This window comes from Bombus pascuorum, chromosome 10 (assembly GCF_905332965.1).
Source record: "Bombus pascuorum chromosome 10, iyBomPasc1.1, whole genome shotgun sequence".
NCBI classification, from domain to species: Eukaryota; Metazoa; Arthropoda; class Insecta; order Hymenoptera; family Apidae; genus Bombus; species Bombus pascuorum.
The window spans coordinates 2,003,915-2,027,026 of NC_083497.1; the positions used below are offsets into that span (position 1 = coordinate 2,003,915).

The 23,112-nt window shown below is 34.9% G+C and overlaps 1 long non-coding RNA gene and 1 other non-coding gene across 2 annotated transcripts in view; one reads left to right on the plus strand and one right to left on the minus strand.

The window, feature by feature from the left end:
- LOC132911170 (uncharacterized) overlaps positions 1–19,607 on the minus strand; it is a 39,547-nt gene extending 19,940 nt beyond the window's left edge. Inside the window, exons 1-2 of the long non-coding RNA XR_009658934.1 lie at positions 19,325–19,607; positions 18,889–19,275 (exon numbers count right to left, since the gene is read on the minus strand). This is a non-coding gene — a long non-coding RNA (uncharacterized LOC132911170). The remainder of the gene's footprint in view (positions 1–18,888; positions 19,276–19,324) is intronic.
- LOC132911560 (5S ribosomal RNA) lies at positions 7,105–7,223 on the plus strand. The gene has a single exon (XR_009659037.1). It is a non-coding gene; the product is annotated as a 5S ribosomal RNA (ribosomal RNA).
- Positions 19,608–23,112: the final 3,505 nt, after the last annotated feature.

A 23,112-nucleotide genomic window follows, 5' to 3' on the forward strand; every position in this document is an offset into this window, starting at 1 on the left:
TGCACTATCTGTCCATTTATTTTTGTCCTTCACTGTAATAACAATATCGACTTAAACTATAGTTTTTAGACTTGAATGCATATGCACTTAATTAATAGTAGTTAATATAATAATAACAATAATAATATAAACATAGTTAATAGATATAATTACTTTATTAAGATATTTAACGTGACCTTAGAGTCGAGATTACTGCCTGTCGATTGGAAGTGGATCAGGGTAATACTCATTACGAAACGGAGTAAGCAAATTCTAACGACTTTCGATCGTTGTATATAATTTCGTCGATAGTAAAAAGTATCGTTATTGGGAAAGTATCGTTAAGACTAAAATAGAAAAGACCATCGATCAGGATGGTTTGTGTCAAAATCAACATGATTGCTGTATGAGCAAGAGCTCGATCGGTACAATTAAAAGAATCATCGAATCGGTCGAGGTCCGTAAAAAAAAACGCATTCAATTTCCCTAAAAGTGGAACGAAATTATTATTATTATATTATATGTAATTATCTTAGTATAGAAAAGTTACATGCTATACTGTTGACGCTCTTAAAAATTATTTTGAAGAATATTCGATGAGTTTCAAATTGAAGGAAAGATGTTCAAGGAAATGCCTCAGAGTTTCATACTTGGAGCTGTATTCAAAAATATGACGTGTGATGTATTTAGCTCCTTACACTCGACGACTTTTCAGTCGAGATGATTTTGGGCTTATGTTCTTTTTTTATATTTAATTTATGCTTTACAATCTGTCCAGCAGGAGATTTGGTAAATTTTTGTAACTTTGTTGCTAAATAACGTGTTAATAATAACGCTACCCTCAACGGGATACCATCTTCGAGTTCGTCTATTTTATTTCTTTAGTGAGGTCAGTGGCATGTCTTCTTTTTATATGAGTTTTGCTCGTTTCCTTGCCATTCTTTTCTTGTATTTTTTGCGTATCTTATCACATTGTTGACCGGTCACGAGTTATCTCGTGTTTTCATGACCAAACGTTGCTGACTGGCCACGAGTAAACTCGTGATGCGCTTTTTTTCGCATCAGCATCGTTTTCTCAGTACGCTGTTGGAGATCATACAGTGCAATTGTTGGTCAGCATATCTAAAGCTGCGTCTCTCGCTTATAAGACCCGTCAAGTTGCGTCAGAATTTTTTTTTTTTTTTTATTTTATTTTGGTTATTTTACAATTTGTCCTTGTGGACATTTGGTAAAGTGTTATATCTTGTTGGTGAAGGAAAAAAAAAAATATAAATAAAAAATAAATATAGCATATGGGCGGCTACTCCCAGCGGGGTGCCAGCTTCGTTTTTTCTAAGTTATATCTTTTATGTCGTCAAAAATGGAAAAGAAATTATATAGATGATACAAAACCTACGTGCATATTATACTACAACAAGCATATGAAAGGGGTAGATCGTGCAGATCAGTATTTGGCGAACAGCAGTATTTTATGAAAAACTTTAAAGTAGTCTAAGAAATTAGCATTTTTTCTGATAAACTGCACCTTGTTCAAGGCATATAAAACGTACTGTACCTATCTACCAGAAAATAAAACAAGATACAAAAGATTGATACTGGAAGTAGCTAAAGAATGGATAACTGTGGATTCCAAAAAATGCAGCATTGCACCTGACACTTCTCTAATTTCTAAAACAGCTCCTTATAATGAGGCACCCTTCAGGTTTCAGGACAACTAAATGACCACGTCTTAGAAAAAATAGTCACTGGCAGAAAACTAAATCCGACCAGAGCGTGTAGAGTATGCTCTTCAAAAGGAAAACGCAGCGAAACTTTTAGGTTGCCCGAAAAATTTCTTTCGTTTTATAAGGAAATAATGGATGCATAACATTTTCCGTTTTATGCTACTTTTTCATACTTAGATCAGTCACCTCTTGACTGGCTTTCCGTTCATTGATCAGTCATCGATTTAACTTGTTACTTATACCTCGCTGAGAATACATCTACACGCATCACGCGTAACTAAATCTGCAAGGTTGTTGGAATAAAGTGTATATTGTAACCTGTTAATTCAGTGTTATAATCAGTTCAAGCATCTTTATTATCCTAACCGAAATAGGGGATCGACCGACTCATGGCATCAATTACGAAATCGTAACCTACTATGTCGTTTCTAACGACACGTCGAATCGTAACCTACTAAGTATAGTATAAAGAGTGGTCGAGAGTTTAGATTAACATCCTAAGCGCTCGACGGCTCCGCCCAATAGTAAACAACGTGTCATAATTTTCAACACCATGTGAGAACTCGACGATAGACCAAGGACGATGTTAGCACGTGTACGTTACGCTACGCACCCTCGACCAGGTACGCACAAGACGCACCATGTGCAAGACGTCCATATCAGTTCGACAGTCACAGATTTCCGTCTCACTCTCACGAAACATTGATGAAAACACACACACCCTAGACGGACAGTTAGAATGTATAAGCACCAGGAGCTTCGAGGGAAAGCAGGATATAAAATTAAAAAAAGGATATAAAATTATATAAAATTGTTATGATGAAGTTATTCAATAAATAAAGAGTAGGAAAAAATCAAATGTACATCTTCCAATTTAATTTCGGTTACATTAGGTTGAACTTTCAAATAAAAAAAAGCTGATTGGTTGCTATTAGACGACAAACACATGGAAACCTTTTAGATTATAATGTGTATAATATACAAAGAAAATTACAGAAATGGGACTAATAAGCTAGATATAATATATATGATAGAAGATCATTTTCTGCCTTGAAATATAAAATATCAGCTCTAGAAAACAATTTTGAACGTTTAAAATATCAACGTAAACGTTTAACATTGTACAAACTTTTAACAATTATTGTAAACGTTTAAAACAATGGAATAAATAATGTGAAGTATGTTATACGAAATTGTTATATTCATTTGTTTATTCAAATAAGATACTAATATGTGATAAAAAAAGCCTAATAAATTAATAAAAATTAATAAGCATTTATGGAAAAATTAAGAAAGAAACATAATTTTTGATATATTATTTACACGAACCAATTTTTTAAAAATCATTTACATAGTCAGATTCGTCGTCGAAGAATGCGAAATTCATTCATCCACAAAATTTAAAAAATAATTAGAAGGTCGTTATTTAATCGCCTAATTATTTTATTATATAGATATATGTAGTATTGTGGAAAGGTCGCCTAAGAAATAGCCGATGAACTATAAACAAAGTTGCGAGAAAACCTAAGAGCCGACAGATCAAAACGGTAAGGAAACATCAATAGGCCATAAATATATCCTCGGTCCTTCAGTCAAATAGTTACTCAGAAGAAGGCGTACGGCCATGAATGCCGACGGTTACAGAATTTTTTTTTTTATTTGGTTGTCTATTTACAATCAATTCTTACAGAGAATTATAAGTAAATTATTTTGGCGTGGTACTGTATCTTGGATTATAAGAGTTTATTGTATGTTTTATTCTAGTTGAATATAATGCTTAAATCTAAAGGGTAATGTCTTTTTAGTCTGCGGATCTGATCCCTCGCGTCAAGTAGTTGGGTAACTAATGGGTTTAGGTGGTTGCTAACTCTTATGTTATATCTGTTACTGAATTTGACTTTGGGTTTTTAACTGTGGGTATCTTAAGGTTGCGATGTATCGTTTCGTTGGTAACGTACCAAAGTGCATCTATTAAGAATCTTAGAGTTTTTGATTGGAATCGTTGGAGAATTTCTATGTTGGAATTGCTCGCTGTTCCCCATAGTTGGATCCCATAGGTCCAAACAGGTTTTAATATGGCTTTGTATAGCATTATTTTACTCTGCATGTTTAAGTTGGAGCGTTTGCCAATGAGCCAGTAGAATTTTTTTAGTTTTGATTTCAGTTGTTTGAATTTATCTACGATGTGCCGTTTGCATGTCATTCTTCCGCCCAGGATCATGCCCAGATATCTGACTGTATCTTTGTTTGGAATTGGAATGTTATTTATGGTCACCTGTGGGCAGGATTGTTTTTGCAGCGTGAAGGTTATATGACTGGATTTATTTTCATTTATTTTGAAGCTTCATTTGACGGTTACGGAATACGTACGAATTGAAAGTCTAGTTGCGAGGAGTTACTTACTTGCGAGTTGAGTCGAGAAAGAGTTGAGAACGAGTTGCGAGTCGTTATGAGTTGTTAATTGTTAGTTGTGAGTTGTGAATTATCAATTTAGTTGTCTTAATTATATCACATTATTGCATTAAGTTCATATTAGATAACCATCGTTTACTGTTTAAATCACTGTAAATAAATTCATCTATCAATAAATTTATCATATGGAATAAAAATCACTGAAAATCCTAATTTCTCGTAATTCTGATGATCACTCGATATATAAATGTTTATAAAACTTAAAATGCTATTTTTGGCAAAACGTTTCTATTTTATGATGCAAGATTGAACATACTTGAGAGAAAGAATTTTAACTTAGTAAATTATGTAAATATAATATAATATACACAGTATATATAATATTTATTATAACTGTAATATATTGTACTATAGAACATTCTGAACATTCAAATCCTTGTTATTTGAATACCCTGATATCTGTTATTAACAGATACTTTCTTCTGATAAATACTATCATTGTATTATATGTATTATTATATGTATAATATGTCTTTCATAGTTGCGAAAAAAATCCCATTAAAATACTGGATATAAAATTTTACTAAGAAACTGTATGAGTGAATGCATAAGAAATTAGTATATATAATTTTGCGATTGACCAGCTTTGTTTATCAATAATCATTATGCCGTAAACATAAATTTTACGCAAATTGGAATTACGACGAAAATCATAAGAATTTGGTTACGCCGAAGTATTCGAGCCATTGGAAGAAGTGTTGGTTTTAGGAAGAGATGATACTCAGGTAGATAATAAGATAGGTACAGATTGAAACATTAAAAAAATGTACCTAACTCTATTGTGTGGAAAATTTATGTAATTCAATAACCAAAAAATATGGGATTCTCACGTTTTCAAATATGTTGACAATTTCTTACTAACTTTTTTTTTAGCTTTATTTACATGAATAAAATTTAATATTAGAAAAAAGATTATTCTATTGCATTTTAATTTTAATTTCCTTATTCAAATATGTGGGACTTTACTAGACTACACAGACCATACAAGATGTTTCGGATACTGCAAATGAATTGAGTATGATTTTACGCGAAAAAATAAGTCGAAAATATATAATAAATTTTTTTCATTCGAGACTTCATTTACAAAAAAATCGAGTTAGAAAATTTGTCAAGTATAGGTAAACTAGGCTAATTTCAGTCTGGACGAATAATCGGCAGGAGGTTATTCTACGTGTGAAAGTTGAAAATGTAAAACAAAATTTCTTCATAGGACGCTATATTTCTGAGAATATTTGAAAATTGACCAAGTACGCGAGTAGCAGGCATATTCTTTACTAAACACATTGAAATATTATTTTTTTTATATAAAGTTTTATATTGTTCGCTCATTTCCACATGTGGGATAACCTCTCGCTGATTGTTAGTCGTACTCATTAGCCAAATTCACATATTATTATGCTAATCGAATTTTCAAACTCGATTTTCTCGGAAATGAAGCCTCAAATGAAAACGTTTATAGTATATTTTCGACTTGTATTTTCATGTAGAATCATCGCCTCATTTGTATTATTAATCCTGAGACAGCCTGTATTATGAATTTAAAGGATTAATCTACAAAAATTTGAAAAGCAAAGTGCGAATTTTTTTGTTAACTTGACAAGATCTCTTTTTGTCACGGTCAAGTATATCTTCTGCATTTTTCCGAATCCATAATATGAATATCGTTTAATATATTCGTCGCATGAGTAGCTAGCGATATAATGGCAAGCGGTACAAATATCCGACGGATGAATAGAGACAGCCAAAGATGGAAAAAGATTTTGTCGTATTTTTAAACTCATATCACGGTAAACGGCGTTTACTATTGCGTCACTACGAGTCAAGCATCATTTAACGGAACGATATTAGGAAATCACCGGCGAGCGTCATTATAATTCGCTCTACATAGTCTGCACATTCAATTCCAAATACAACCGATTTCCTATATAATTTTACGCGGCGATGTGTCCGTGTGATTGAATATTCTGAACTACTATTGAATGGGGTCATTTAGTATGCTTGCTATATTCCTGGCCTTCGTAGCTGCATTTGTCCTAAGCTGTTAATCTAGGCAATCCAATAAGTAAATACCATCCAACTAAACAGCCATTAAATCTGAAGATCATTTCAAACTATTTGATCAAACTGTTTTTGGAAGTAATAAACGTATATTTATAGTTTCTTTCTCTAAATTTCCTTATTCTTAACGCTTAGCCAACCGAATAGGGAGATCTCCTGTTTGTAAAGTACATCACTGCGTGACCAAATGGGACAACTCCCTTTTTGAATCTAATGTCACGTCGGAGACACAAGAAATTGCGAAATTACCAGATCGCCGGTAATCTCCTCGCGTCGCAGTTCGAACAAAATAATTTTTTCACGAATAGGATGAAGAAATTGAAATTCGTACATGATAATCGAATTTATTATATAAATCCAGCAGAGTGACGATTCAAAGTGTTACAACAGAATAATGTGTGGAGCACTTATTTAAGAGGGTTTTTATATTGAGTTTTTAGCCCCTTTGGAGGGCTTATCGTCCGGTGTGTATCAGAGGTGGTGAGATAATAGACTGTTTACGAGATACTGAGAAAACATAAGCAAGGCTGCTTCGAAACGTAAGTGCCGACAGACCTAATGAGTCAACCATATGCCTACGGTCTTCCCGCCAAATACTCGGAAGAAGGGGTACGTAACCACGGGAGGGGATGTGTACCGAACGCGTGCGTAGTGGGGATATTGAGAGGTGACAGAAGAAACGAAAACAATTCTCCGAATAGAGATCAGTTATGAACTAGAAGCGTGTTTTGTTTTTGACAAAACCTAGTATTTGAAAACGGAGGCAGATAAAATTTTACACATCTGGATTCAAATAGGTTCATCACACATTCGTATGTCCTATTAGATAGTTTCTGCATATTAATATCGAGTAACAAAATTATTTCTTTCAGCCAACGCTCATACCGCGTTGAGAGCACTCGTTCTCGTCCGATCACGAAAGTTAAGCAACGCTGGGCACGGGTAGTACTTAGATGGGTGACCGCTTGGGAACTCCGTGTGGTGTTGGCTTTTTCTTTTCTTGCCACATTTTTTATTTTTTTTTTTTTTTAATGATCCATGATCGTATACACCGAGAAAAAGATATTAGGTTGGGATCAGTGCCAATTTTTCGGCCGGCGTGGGACGGCCAGTCAAACTAGTACGTACTAATTTTTGACGAATTTAACTGCAGCTCGTGATGACAAGCATGCGCAAAATACAGAATCCACTTGGCGGTCAACTAAGGAACTGGATGAGGGGGAGAAATCGTATTCATGACGATGACTTTGTCGATCACCTGTGCGAATTTTTGTGCCGCTGTTTTTATCGTCATAACAACATCGATTCGATGGCATCGTTGATGGAAGCGATCGAAACACAATACATTTTTTAAAGAGCTAGCAGATGTCAAGAGCATGTGACTGCTGATGTCTCCGGATCAGTTAGGTGCTGCTGTCTGTGTGGTCCACTCATTGGACGTATGAATAGAAGCCAGTATGGTGTCAAATGACATATAAAATACTGTAATGCCCAGTTTTATATAACCATAACTTTCGAACCACTGCATTCTGCAACTTGAAACTTGCATTGTCAGATTTTATGCAACGGAAGCTCCATGATTGCATAAGAAAGTCAATAATTTTTTATCTTCTGAATAAAACCCAAGGAGAAGAAGAATTGTTTTTTTATTAGCCTCACACGAACTACATTTGCGTAAAGATTCCAATTTGTTTGAATCTTCGAGTGGTGGAACTTCCCTTATAAGTTACAGTATATATACATTAGCAGCAAGTGACTTGTAATTTCTACATATGTATATGTTATAACTTTAACCTAAGAAGACTTTACTCTTTCGTAATTCCGAGATAATTGCCGTGCAGTCTCTCACAATCCGCTTACCAAAAATGCATCGTTGTCTCCCCTCGTCCTATGGTCAGATTCTTTAAACAAAGTCTGTATTCTTTAACGATACAACATCGGATCGCCATTATCTCTACCTTAATATATTGTTAAATTATTTCGCGCATCCTCTAAGCTCTAAACGGTCATATCCTCGACACCTCATAGCTCGGCGACTTCGAGTCGCCGGCTATCGATTATTTTCGAAACATTTACTCAAGCACCCTGCCGTGCTCTTTATTGGGTCCTCAGTCCAGCCATAAATTACGGTAAGGCTAAATAGTGACGGGCTATCGACCATTAATTGTCACGAAGATGCATTGCCGCTAATATATAAATATCTAATATATATACGTACGCTAATATATTTATACATCTTCAGATCACTTTGAAATATTACCAAGTAATATTATGATGATCGGGTTTCATTGTACTGCTAATAAAATTTCAAAATGTTTCGTAGTCATGGGTCACTGTATATTGCACTGTATTTATAAACACGAACATTGCCATGATTAGCTGCTATCATTGATGTAGCTGTCGGTCTGTACCATCAGTTTTATTTTTATTACCAAATAAAAATCTTATTAACGATGTACCGAAGAAAAGAAAGTTAGTACTTACGTGTATATCTGATGGATTTTCAAAATTGTTTTTCTAGAAAATCAACATTTTGCATTCCCGACGAAGATGCATTGCTAGTTCTTGCTCGTTTTTAACTACTTATTTACTCCCTGTTTTTATTCCCATAACGTCCTTTACCCTCAAATCTTCAAATTGGGATACAACGTGAAAAATTGTATTAATTTCTATCTCTGTTAATACAAAAAAATAAATTTCTAAAGTTTATGCAAAAATATGTGTAAAATATTTACTTTCGTTTATTTTTGTTAGAAATTGTAATTTTTTTATTATATTCCACTATTTTATCGAATACCACGAAAGCTCAACTCAAACATAAAAAATTGATGCTTCGTGTCTGTGCAAAAGCGATCACCATTGACAATAACTGTGTCGTGATTATTTTTTTAAATTCTGTTTTCCTGACTATGATCGATGACGTTCACGTTATTGTTAGAATTTATGAAAAAAGTCGTCGTCCATTTAAATAAGCACAATAAAAAAAGTAAAATAATAACGTCCTGTTATCCACGAATCGATGCTGCTTTCGATACTTTTCATCATTCTTTTACCATTTATTTATTTTTTTTTTTTTTGTTATTCCGTAATTTTAAGACAGGATTGACTAGCAAACTTTTATTCAAATAATTATTCAAATAAAACTTTTTTGTATATTTGTTTTATACTAAATATTATTTTATATCATATTTATTAATGATATACGGAACTTCTACTCTTTTTACAGCAAACGTATTTGCATGTGCAAGTGTAACCTTTTTATACTTTTTAACTTTCTCGCTTCTTGATCCGAAAAAATGATATTATGTTCCTCATACAATTTCTCATGCACAAAAGACATTTATTTATTGTCTTATTTCAAATAATCAAATATTTCGCAAATTATTTAAGAATAATTTACTCGAATAAGATTTTGGAATTTATTCGCAAACAACTTTATTTTCAAATAAATTCAAGGTAATTTGAGGTAATTTGTTCTTTTCATTTCAAATAGAAAGTGCGTAATACAGTTCCACAATACTTTGCATTTATGTTAATAGAATGTAAACGAATGTAATAGAATGTAAAATTTACACTTAATGTGAAAAATTTGATACATGATTAAAAAAAAGAAAGAAAAAAAATGCAAAATTTTTCCTACCATGGTATACGTCTGATCTTGGTGATATTGATTATTTTAATCCCCGTAATGTCACGTTTCCGTGAAACCTTTAGGAGACGAGAGATGCAAGCGTATAAAGTATAAAGAATGTGGTCGATATGACAGCGCTCCTTCGCATCAGCGTGCCCCTTTGAACGACTACGCCGTGCCGCGCCGCCGGCAAACGAACAGGAATTTTCTAAACGATGCTTGCGTGTCAACGATGTGCACGCACTTCGACGAACATTGCAACCGCGACGAGCACAGCGTTTGAGATCCGCCATCATCGTTTCACCCTAGCGCAGCACGCACAGCGAAGGGTAATTGCGCGCACTTGTTATAGGGGTGGAAACGGTGAAAGCGATGAATGCAGTGCACTGAACTTCGTGCACCGGGCATGTCACTTGATGGAACCTTCGTTGGATCTTTTGTCTTGATTGGAGGGTGACAAGCACTTTATATGTAGAGAAATTATTAAGAATAGCTTAACATGTTTGTTCAACAGCGTGACAACTTTTTATCCAGGAAATCTTATATGAATTTTACTTTTTATAAATATATTTGATGCACTAAACAGTTTAAAGATAGCTTGTCAAAAATCATTTATGATCTTCATTGACTTTAAATAAAGAAACCAAAATATACATATGTATAACTTGAAAATAATCATTTGTACGCTATTAAATATCCAACAAATATACATGTATGGAATGTACCTATCTATATGTATACCTCAACAAATTAGCTAGCATGTTTATTCAATTTGAAACGCCTTGACTTTTTTCTGTAAAGTTAGTTAAAGGATAAAACATTTCGTACTGTATAAATTTCTTAGAAAATCGTAACTTTAGATAAGACTACATTATGGCAATAATTAAAATCATTTTAATTCAAAAATGAAAATATTTCTTTAAAAATGTATATACAGTGTGTCGGAACATTATTTTCCATAACTTTAGGAGGTGATTCTACACCTTCGGATCGCTGGAAATCTATTCAAAAAATGCACTGTAAAATTAACCATTAGCATGATTTTCAATTTTTTTATTGTATCGTACTCATTGCAAGGAAAAGGGTACTCAGGTACTCACGTAGCCAGGTATAAAAGGTACTCAGAAAAGGGTCGAAGCTCAATAGTTCTTCTGAAAAAGGTATTAAAGTTGCATTAGTTCTCGAACTTATTTTATTTGCTTGTAATGTACTTATATTTTGTTGAATAATAAAGAATTACAAAAAAAGATAGCGAAAATAACGAAGTAGAAGAAGAGGAAGAAAAAGAGGAAGAAGAAGAAGCAGGAAGACATTCAAAATAAGAGACGAAAGTTAGATTAGGTAAATAATATATTTATAATTTCGGCTTGGATATATGGTTTATAATGTGTATATATCTACACAATAACATTTAATTTTTGCAAAATACTTTTTCGTATCTACGCACTTTTTTTTAACAATGTTACCTATATCATTTAGATTGTTGAGAATTTTTTAGTCTATGAAATTTACCTTATTCTCATCATTCTGTAATATAATACGCTGACAATTTTATTTAACCAAATTCAAACATTATTCGTTGTAATGAATTTCATAATGTAACTCACCAATGACCCACCGTGGTATTTAACGCGTTAAGAATAGTTTTGTAAGTATCACGCCTCCATTCTGTCGAGATCACGCTGTGTACATAGTGTTTCCTGGGTCAGTGGAATGAAAAACATTTAGGTTGTGGCGTATGATGTGAGGAGATTGAATTTAAATTATAACGCAAGGATTACTATTGCAATCGTCAAGTATATTTCGAATAGATATTATTATAAAGGTTTATAAATTCCGTCGATAGACGTTCATACAATCGTAGTCGCGAAGATAGATAATAAAATGCTCGCGGATAACTCAAAGACTCCGTTAATTCGCAAATAATAATTCGGTAATAATTCGATGATAATAACTGCCCACTCGCGATCGTGTCTGTTTATTTATACTGGTCGGGGGGAGTCGGAAGATTCAAATTAGCTTAGAACGACGGTTGCCCTCCACGGCAACATTGTTTTTGTCTAGAGATAATCTAACGCTATTTTCGTGTGTCGAGGCGGTGTCCGTGTTCCGAGGCACAACAGCAACATGAGACGCTCTCGCTTCGCCTCGTCCTATGACTCATATGTCGCTACAAGGTTATCGGCGAATAGTATCGAAAACATGTAGAAATGGCATTCAAATATTAAAACAGTGTTTAAACAGTCCATTTACTATTTTTTCCATGCATATAATACTGGAAGAGATGGAATATGAATTGATGCCGGCAAGAGAGCAGCTAAATACAAAGAACGAACGAAAACGAGAGGTGGAAACAAAATAATCAAGGAATAACGAAGAGAGATCAGTTTGAAGCCTGAAGAAGAAATGTGAAGTGGGAGAGGGCTAGAACGAGGTGCTATGAACAGAAAGATAGACAGAAAGATAGAGAGACAGATAGACGAAACCTACTGGAACGGAACGGATGCTCGTGGATTTGGTACAGGTAAACCGAAATGAGTAGAGGCAGCAGAGGAACAATATGAAAAACCGCGGAAGGAAGATGTAACAAGGGATATTGGAAAGTTAGAGAAGACAGAGCAGAGTATTTAACCCTTTCGCTGCGACCACTCAGAGACGAAATGCTCTCTGAGCAGTCAGCGTGACAGTAGCAGATCTGTCGCGCGAATGGCACGATACTCGGAGAAAGATACTGTGGTTGAGCGCCTATAGGCGCTGTTCGCAGCGAAGTACAGGGAAGGCATCGAGCAATGATCGCAAGATTTAGATGCAGAAATGAAAGAACAGCAAACAAATACCGGAAAAAGGCAAAGGACAAAATGTATACTACGCGGAAAAATACGAATAATAAAATAAAGAATACGAGGGAATGATTAGGACGGAAGGATAGATAGAGACAAGAAATAGCAAGAAGACAAGAAAGAGGAAAGATATGGATGAGGAAGACAATGAAAAGAAGGGAAAAGCCAAAGATTAAATTTTTAAGTTAACAAAAAAAAGAACTTTCTTTTATTTATTATGTATTTGAAAGTAACTTACGTTGATATATTTGCTTTTTGCTTTCTAAAATTAGCGTCGTATTTTGTTCTTCTCTATTTTTCTTTTAAGAAAGAATTGCAATCAAAAATCTCCTTTTTCAAAGCTGCAAGGCAGAAAAATAAACTATTAGTACTACTACAATTTACTATTCAATAACATAGTCATTAGTTAAATTAATACTAAATCCCAGTACTTAAAAGTAGATATTTAAATATACTAAATACTAAATAGATTGTGGATACTAGAAATTCGTTTCAAATATTGATTTAAAAATCTTATTGCTAATATCCGTGTATCAATCCATTGATTTTAAATAACATAGATATCTCACCGCATATCACTCATGTTTCTGGTAATCTAATACAATGAAGTTTCGTGTAACACGGATCTAAGAATAAATCACTGAAACTGTCTGTTCATTCAATTGACGGTACAGACTAAATTAAAGTTTTTCTCTACGATAACAGATTAGTCATACAGGCGATTATATTTGCCTAAAGTATTTGTCATATACACTAGACGTATTGGTTTAATAGTTACATACTGATAATGTTTAAGATATGTACTTGTCTCTTACTAATAAATAACGAAAATCGCCTCGACATTCAATTACTTTGGGAGAAATAGTAAAAACCAGTTATTACGCCGCGATTGGTCATATACCTTATACGTACACAACAAATATGTGAAATGTGCATTTCGAATATTCCTTACAATACATTTTTACAATTATTCCAATGTATCATAGGGTTAAACTTAGAAAGACTCACTAGATTTCGATTTGGTATTTGGTATAGTTTACGTTACAATAAATTATAAGTACTAATATATGTCGCGTTATAGCTAGGTTTAGGGGCGTGTAACGAATCTTCATTCGGACTAGCTCTATCGTTGTTGTACAACAGAGATTATATTTACTGGTATAAATATGATTTTTACAAAGTTTGACAAACAACCGTGATGATTAGACACTCGAGATGTTATTGACAATGTTCTTAGGTTCAATAACGAATCCACGATCAACGGGATAACTTTTTGTTAAACTTGGAATATATTTTGAAACACAAAGTAACGTTCATTGTGACGCTCGGTATATACTGCACGTAAAGACAATGTGAAAAACTGTCCAAGGTGATGGCAAGAATAAAAGACTGATGAAAACTTTCCTCTCCTTACGATCGCGCTCGTTTTGTTGAATATTGGCCGAGGATACCAACAAAATTGCAGCCGCCGTTGCTAGGCAGACCCCCAGGTAGCTGCAACCTTGCTTTTACCCGGGGTTTGATTATTAACACAACGTGTGTCTCATAATATTGACACTTCTCTGTTAAATAAAAACGTCCATCTCGTGACCGTGGCCACGCTCAGCGACCAATCACGTCACCCCGAGCCCAAGCTCACCGTCATAAATCCTGGGTAAACACAATCGGATTGAATCACAGCAACTACTTCTAAGTTTCACTATTTAAGCACAGCTATAATAAATAGTCTAAACTATAGTATTGGGAATCCTCTCGGAAGTTCCAAAAGAAAGGCCCCGATGTCCTTCCATCTCCGATATATATATTACTTATCTAATCTAATAAATAATAATAAAGTATAAATTCTTATAAGCAGATTATTTTAGATGCTAAAATAAGTGAAAAATGTACAGTAATATCTTTCTTGTTTTCAAGAAAATAGAATTTAAACACGTTTAGATAAAACCGATACACGTGCACTAGATTAATTTCCAAAGTTAATTTCCTGGGAAACGAAGAGTCATATGACAAAATCTCATTGTACACTTTCGATTTATTTTTCACGGAGAATCGTTTCCTCGCCGATTGTATCATTAATACTGGAGCATTCTTCGTGATTATCTGATGAGTTTAATTCACAAGATACTACAATGGTACTGCATATTGTGTTTGCTTACTTCTCAATGTTTTGTAAATGTCGATGGCTGTGTCACGTACGAAATACCGCAGACAAAATCCGACTAAACAAAGCGATAAGATAACGAAATTCCAAGCGCCTTAGCATAAGTAAGCACCGGATAACATCCGGTCACTCTATACGTTCTCAGAAATATATGACCGAAGCCTTTTCCCACTCCCACGAACAAAAGAATTTAAATACTCACCCCAAAATCATCCAAGTCAGTCTTGAACAATCACGCCTAGAGCTCGGAAGTGTATCGCAAATAAAAGTTCCTTTTTTTAATTTCTTCTTCTTTTTTTTTTCTTTATTATTTTACGTGACAGCTGCGTGACGCCAACCACATGAGAGCAGGCCGCGCTTCGGAACCGATGGGCTAATGACGGAAATAAAGATGTGGCGGCACTCGGCGACAATGTATGTCGCCGAAGCGAGGTGCCTAATGAACCCTCAATATCTCAACAGTCCTTTCGCCGAATGTTCGAGAACGCCTAACAAACGCGTGGATAGTGGGGATATTGAGGGATGACAAAGAAAAAGAATCAGATTCCGCCGAAAGTCAAGTTGTAAGAGTTTCAGTCTTGAAAAGTTGCGTCTAGAGTTCAGAAGCAAATTGTAGCCAGTGAAAAACAAGTGTAAGAAATAAATTCTCTTTCTTTATTTATTTTTTATTTTTATCTCCTATTTACATCTTCGATTCTTTTTTTTTTTATTTTACGTGACAGTTGCCATACCAGAAGATATGCAAGAAAGAATTTTACACGCTTAGTTATAGTGGCAGTTTTCCTATGGGTATCGTGCAAAGAATTGTTTTATATTCCTTATATAAAGAGGCCTTGTATCCGTGGTGGACAGTGAGACGTGTTGTTGGTTAAATTAATAACGAGTTGATTTCGTTAACTATATTTACAGATATTTTAAAATGTAGAATACAAATTAATCGCAAGCGTTGCTCGCTCGATGATATTCGTTATAAGATTGCGCGATACTGCGGTACTGATACCAATTGTTATGCTGACTCGCTCGACCGATGATCTCGATGACTCGATACTGATATCAATTCGCGCGACTGACTATATCTGGAGAACATGGTCGTCTATTCATACTGGTCCAGGGGGGGGGTACCGGAAGGTTTGAACTTGTTGCCGGTTATCGGTTACACGTAGCAGCGAAATTGCTTTGCCCAGAGTTTGTTCATTATATTATGTGCGTCGTACAGTGTTCATCCTCTGTGGCAAATCAACTACGTGAGACATCTTCGAACCCAAATGTCCTAAGACGCATACATATGCCGCTAATGAAAATCATACTGAGCAATAGCTATGGAACAAACATTTTGCACAGAAAACAAGGAATGTTAATCTTCCGAATCTCTTTTAAACTAGCATGACTTTTTCATACAAGGTCATTTGAAAATCGTTGTGTTGTAGATTGTTCAATTTGTTTTGACGAAAAATGTACGATGACATTAGTAACTCGAAACAAAAATCTTTAGAGAAAAAGGTAATGAAATGAGATTTCTAAAAAAAACAATTTTGTGATTCAACAACTTTTTCTATCGGCAAATATAACACGTATAAGACATTCAAAGATAAGGAAACCAAGTTAGAGGAAATACTCTGTATGTTGGAAAAAGACAATACTTACCTTGACGACATACTTCAAAGTCGTCGGAATCGATCACGTATATCCTATTCTGCATTACTTTCATTTCTTTACCTACATTAAAAAGCGAAGATTAGAATATTTTCACTTACTCAATCACGATATGATTCGTCAAACGCTATATTCAGAATTGGGCAATATTTTATTCGGATAATAGATAACGGACAAAAGGAAAGAATCCAATTTTTTTTCACCAATGAATAAATATTTATTCGAATAAGAAATTATACAAAAAAAGATATCTGAATAAAAATTTACTCGAATACTTTATTATGAGGATTTGTTTATTCGGATAAAAATTTTCTTATGTTATATCGCGGATGAACAAGACAAGAACATATAGATTGAACTAAATATGAAATATATTCTTAAGCTTTATTGTCCAATTGCTGTTATTTTGGTTTTTATTATTGCTCTTTGATCAATTAATTATTTTATAACTTAATAATAGGAATTGGACTAATCGTGAATATATGTATGTACAAGATTGTACGTATTTGTGAAGAATGTATTCGTAAAAGGATTCGTACAAAATTACGCGAAAATAAACAACTGTTCTTATCATGGTTCGAATAAATAGAAAACATAATTTGTTACGAATAATGAATAATTATTACGCGGATTGAATTCAAATAAAATGAATTTATCTGTATCACAATCTTAGACACGTAGATATTTATTTAAAACAAATGAAATTGTTACGTCGCGTGATATGGCCGTGCGACGTCCCTCCTGGTCTGGCTGCTAAGGCTTACACATTGTTACATTGACCCGCAATAAACCTAAGGAACCACCATAAACCGAATCTTTTTAGCTTAATCTCTATTCATATAAGTATTTTCGTTTTATGTATGATCCTTAAATTAGTCCTTATGTTTATTGCACGCTCTTACCAATTACGGAGAAAGCGGGTGTTCGTCTATCGAAATAGCAGGTTTTTCTCATGAACAAGGACATCCATGAGCCACATCTACAGGAGACTTTCTCCTCATAATTTTATTTATTAACGTAGGCTACAACCAATGGGCATCGCGGATCGTTACCCTCACTTTCCTACCGAAAAGTGTGAACAACGAATCCGCGTTCTTAGTTCAAAAAGGCACACACACACCGAGCTTTCCACCTTAACAGTACGAGACGGATCTACTACTGTTCTTCCAATCTTCGTGTAGTCAAGTCAACGGTCTTATCCTTAGATCAGTCAAATCTATTGTTCTTTCAATCTCGACGTAGTCATCTCATGAAGTCAGTAAACTCCTGATCCAGTAACAGGACATCATTCTCACTACGGTCTACGCGACATCAAGTTAATATATTAAATATATCTTCCGACACGGCGTAATAATAAGTGTAATAAATTATTAAAAAATATAAATTTTATAAAACTGTTTATTACAGTTTTATTACACAACAAACACTCCTATTATACCACAACAAATAAGGGGATCGACCTGTTCCTGGTGTCGATTGTTATAATCGTAACGAGAATTTACGACTCCTGTCGACGCGCTTCAAAACGCGATCGCGTCTCTCCGCGATTGGACGAAAAAGCATAAATAATGCCCAACTCTGACTGTAATGTCAAATTATGTGCATATGAGGTGGTAGGACGTGTAGGGTACCAAAGAAATACTCCATGGATTGATTTAACAACAAGTTTATTAATGTGGCGAGAAGACTTGACAGTTTTACTAGCGCGTGTTCGCTGTCGACTCGACTTCACTAATCACTCGCAACGCTCTCTCTCTCTCTCACTCTTCCTCGTTTCCCTTTATATAGGGTGCCGAAATTCCCGAAAGTTCCAGGGTACGGAAGCTGTTCTTTTTATGTCGAAAGCCCTTGCGCTTTTGTAAGTCCCAGGGTTTATTCTTTTACGACGTTTCGCAGGCCATGTAGCTAACACATGCGCTTAACCGTTTTAGCGCCACGCAGCGCAATCGCGCTGTTCACGTACTGTGTAGACTGTATCGCGATATTTCTTCGCGATCGTCGATTCACTACGCGCTCGGTTTCGAATGTAGCTTGTCGCGAGTTATATCAGAGTTCCCTCTCGTGTTTACTTTTTTGTAAATAACCGTAAATCACCTGCGAAGCGCAATCACGTCGATCGGCATTTTTCGCAAATAAATGAACGAGGCGCTATCGCGCTACATGGCATAACCCGACACGGATTCTTAAAAACCCCTGGCACTAAAACGGTTAATCTCTTAGGTACGGTTGAATTTTGTGCGAATTACGTGTAAACGATATAGCATTGCAATGTGTGACGGACAATGCTGTTCTCTATGCAAGTACATTGGAATAAAGTTTTTGATAATTAAATTATAATTTTTCTTCAAGATATGACGCATATACTTTAACTTTAATAATTTTCCTTAACAATTAATAATACAATTGAGTGTGATATATTTTAAAGCACGGTACGACACATAGACCCATTTTTACAATTTTCACACTCATAGCGCGATAGTGTTTTCCAAATTGCTCTTCGTTTGCTCCATTTTGAAGCGACATTTTAACCCCTTGGCCTATAACCACGAGCGAGACTCGTGGTAAGGGATTTGTGCCATAAGCAAAAACCACGAGTCTGACTCGTGGTAATTTACAAATTGCTAGTGATTCATTATCCACTTTGAAATAATAAATTGTGTTTGTTAACTGATCAATTGATCATGATTACACCCTAGACGTCTTAAAAACAGTATTTGTCCTCAAACGTTTATTATTTCACAATTCCTTTTGTAGCACCTTAATATACATGTCATAAAAAGTATACATTTTGCGCCAGATCGGGCACACGGCTGAACAGATGAATGGCACGGCGCGCGACCGAAATTCTTGCTTACTATGGCTCGCGCGATCGGCAGATAGCGTGTAGGTCAAGGGGTTAAGGTTGAAGATTTTAAAAAATTATAAAGCTACGGATCGACATGTTAAAAAGAGCATCTAATAATGGTATATTTATTTTATACGGAAAGTAACAATTGATATCTGACACTGGCATATCAAAAACAAAGACTACATATTCTGTCTGTATTTTCTCAACTCTTATAAAACATTGCCAGGACAAGAAAAGTATGAAACACGACAAACGAAGAAGGTCGTTTAGTTCAAACGGTGAGCGAATGAGTCGGTAAAGTGAGCCACTATAATCCCACTAAAACTCGTTATATAAGTAGTAGTAATGACACACGTATGTGAGTATGAGTGTATGGAAGTATGTGTATGCACAGCGTCTCGAAAAACAGACGAATGCAACTGTTTCGTTAGTAGTTTGGTATAGAAGATAGTGAGACAGAATGCTGAGACGTGTGCAAATGTATATCGACGAAGATCCTGTAAATCATTTATTAAATAAATCTGAAACTATCTTAATATAAATTCTAAGTGTGATCTAAGTGTTCCTTTACTTTTATTTCGGCAATTAATATCCACAATTTTTAACAATCAGTTTTTTGTTTGTGGCTGTTTGGTACATAATATGTGCATTTACTATAGTTGCTCCTAAGAGTAAATGTAGTGCTAATTTCCGATATCGTTTGATGCCTTTCCGTATCGTAGTGGTATATGAGACCATCTGGTCACTTCTGCCGATACCACTTTTTCCATTATTGTATGTAATTACCGCCAAAAGGTTTCTGTTTCGAAGGACGTCCGAGATATATAAAATTGCAGCTTAAAATTATAATGGGTGCATGTTTTGTTGATAATATTCTAACATCTCGAACATCTCTCCATTTGAGCATCACAATACCCTTCTTATCTTCCCGTGCTATCATTTCTCTTCTCTTCAACGGGTACGACGTTACGAAATTGGGCGTATATTTTTTATTGTACCCTACAATTCCAACGACATGCGTCCTAAAGTTAATTCTTCTCAGCACTTGACCTATCATCCGGTTTTCATCAAATCCCTATGGACGAAAACTCAAAGAAATACACCGCTTTCTCAACACCGCAAGGACATTTCCAATTTAACAGAATGCCTTTTGGACTCAAAAACGCACCAGCCACATTCCAAAGAATGATGGATACAGCGTTATGCGGATTAATTAATAAACACTGCTTTGCATATTTAGACGACATTATTATATTTGGAAGCACTATTCAAAAACATAATGAGAACTTAGCCATAGTATTACAAAGACTAAGAGAATTAGGACAAAAAATCCAACCAGATAAATGTGAATTTCTAAAACCAGAACTCGAATATTTAGGACACATAGTAACGAAGGACTAGGAGCCGTACTATCACAAGACGGACACCCGTGCTGTTACATCTCTCGAACGCTAAACCCTCCAGAGAAAAATTATACGACTACAGAAAAAGAATTATTAGCTATCGTATGGGCATTGAAACGACTACGACAATACTTGTTAGGACGAAAATTTGTTATTAGAACAACAGACCATCAAGCCTTGAAATGGTTGAATAATTGCAAAGACCCGTCGTCTAGATTAATGCGATGGAGACTAAAACTAGAAGAGTACGAATACACGATCGAATACGTTAAAGGCAAAGAAAACCCAGTCGCAGATAGCTTATCTAGAATTCACGCGATTCAAAAAGTAGAAATCCCTGAAGGAACAGTAGCCTTAGATTTCTTACAACATTTTACTAAATGGAAAAAGAAGCCAGAAATCCCAAAACGATTAGAAATGAAACCTAACGATCAATCCTTCTATCAGTTAACTAAAACAGAATTAGGAGAGTTCGACGAGGCAATATGGTTACGGAAAATCGACAACATATTACGAAATAACAAGAAAGTAGGTATAGGAGACAAGAGGTTTGCAGAATTAGAAAAAAACCAGATCAAACTCATACTTATATATTTCAATGATACCCGATACCCTGTCATTTTCGCGTGGGACCTAATCCAAGAATTAACCGAGGAAGAGATAGAGAAAATAATTCACGAAAATCATAACGGTACGATAGGACATTTAGGGGTACAAAAGACCTACCAAAGAATAAAGGAACGATATAAAATTCCATGTTTATTGAATAAAGTCGAAGAGTTTATAAAGAAATGTGAAGCTTGTCAAAAGGAGAAATTAACGCGTATTAGACCGAAAGAAGAACCAATAATATCTGACACACCATTACAACCTAACGACAAAATTGCTATGGACATCATAGGACCTATGACCAAAACTAAGAAAGGAAACCAATTTATACTCTCAATACATGACGAACTGACAAAATACTTGATCCTAGTACCACTAAAAACACAACGGACAGAATCCATAATAAATGCACTCTTAGAACACTACATTTACATATTTTCTGCACCCAAAACAATTCTAACAGACCAGGGACAAAACTTCATTAGTGAACTTATGTTAAAATTCGAAGAGGCATTTAAGATTAAACACATTAAAACCACTAGCTGTCACCCTCAGTCAAATGGATCTCTAGAAAGAACACACGCCGTAGTAAAAGATTTAATCCGTACAAGTCTGCATGATAACAATGATAAAGAATGGGATGAGATATTAAACTTCATATGTTTGGGTTATAACACAGCCGTGCACGAAGGTACCGGATTTTCACCTTTTAAACTAACGTTCGGTAGAGACGCAAATCTACCATCGGCAATCGCGAAAACTTCGAATTCAACTTACAATGATATGTTCTCACTCTGGCAAAAGCAGTTAAATAAATCTTTAGATATCGCGAGAAAAACATTAATAAACAGTAAGAAACGATACCTTCGAGACCAGAAGAGAAAGATAGTTCCAACTCAAACGGTATTTAAAGAAGGAGATTTTATATTAATCTATAATGATCACAAAAGGGACAAATTAGACACTGAATGGTTAGGACCATACAGAATCCACTCTGTCAAAACTCCTTATTACGAAATCTTAATTGATAACATTATAAAGAAAATACACGGTAATCGTTTAAAACCTTACTTTCCAGGTCGACGCTCCTCTTTATCAGAATAATATCCGCGCAAATAAATATTACACCACTAGAAGGAAACTCTGTATTCATAGAAAACATAAGGAAAGGATATTTGTATAGCGATACTGCCAATATTATTGTAGGATTAGACACTAGCGACATACACGAGCAAATAAACACGATGGAATTACATAAATCGACAATAAACTCACGCGCAATCAGCAAAGAATACACTGAAGAGTTAGACAGTTTACAAACTCGTATCAATAACCTGAAACAACTCGCAAAACACTTGAAAACGTTAATACACACCCGAAGCAAACGAGGTTTACTTAACATCATAGGTTCCGTATCGAAAAGCCTATTCGGAACTCTCGACGAGGACGATCTTACACTCATAAACGAAAACATAGATAAACTATTCGACAACAACAATAAAATCAGGACTGTAATAGCAGATCAGACAGCACTTATTAGGAAAATTGTAAACTCGGAAAACCTAAATCACCTAGAGGAAACATATAACGATGTATTAAGACAACAACAACAGGCAAATATCGACAGATTTACGCTTAAAATGATTATGAAACTCGACACCGCGATACAAACTTTACACTTTCAATTAGACGAGATACTTAACGTCATAATATTAGGCAAACAGGGAATAATTA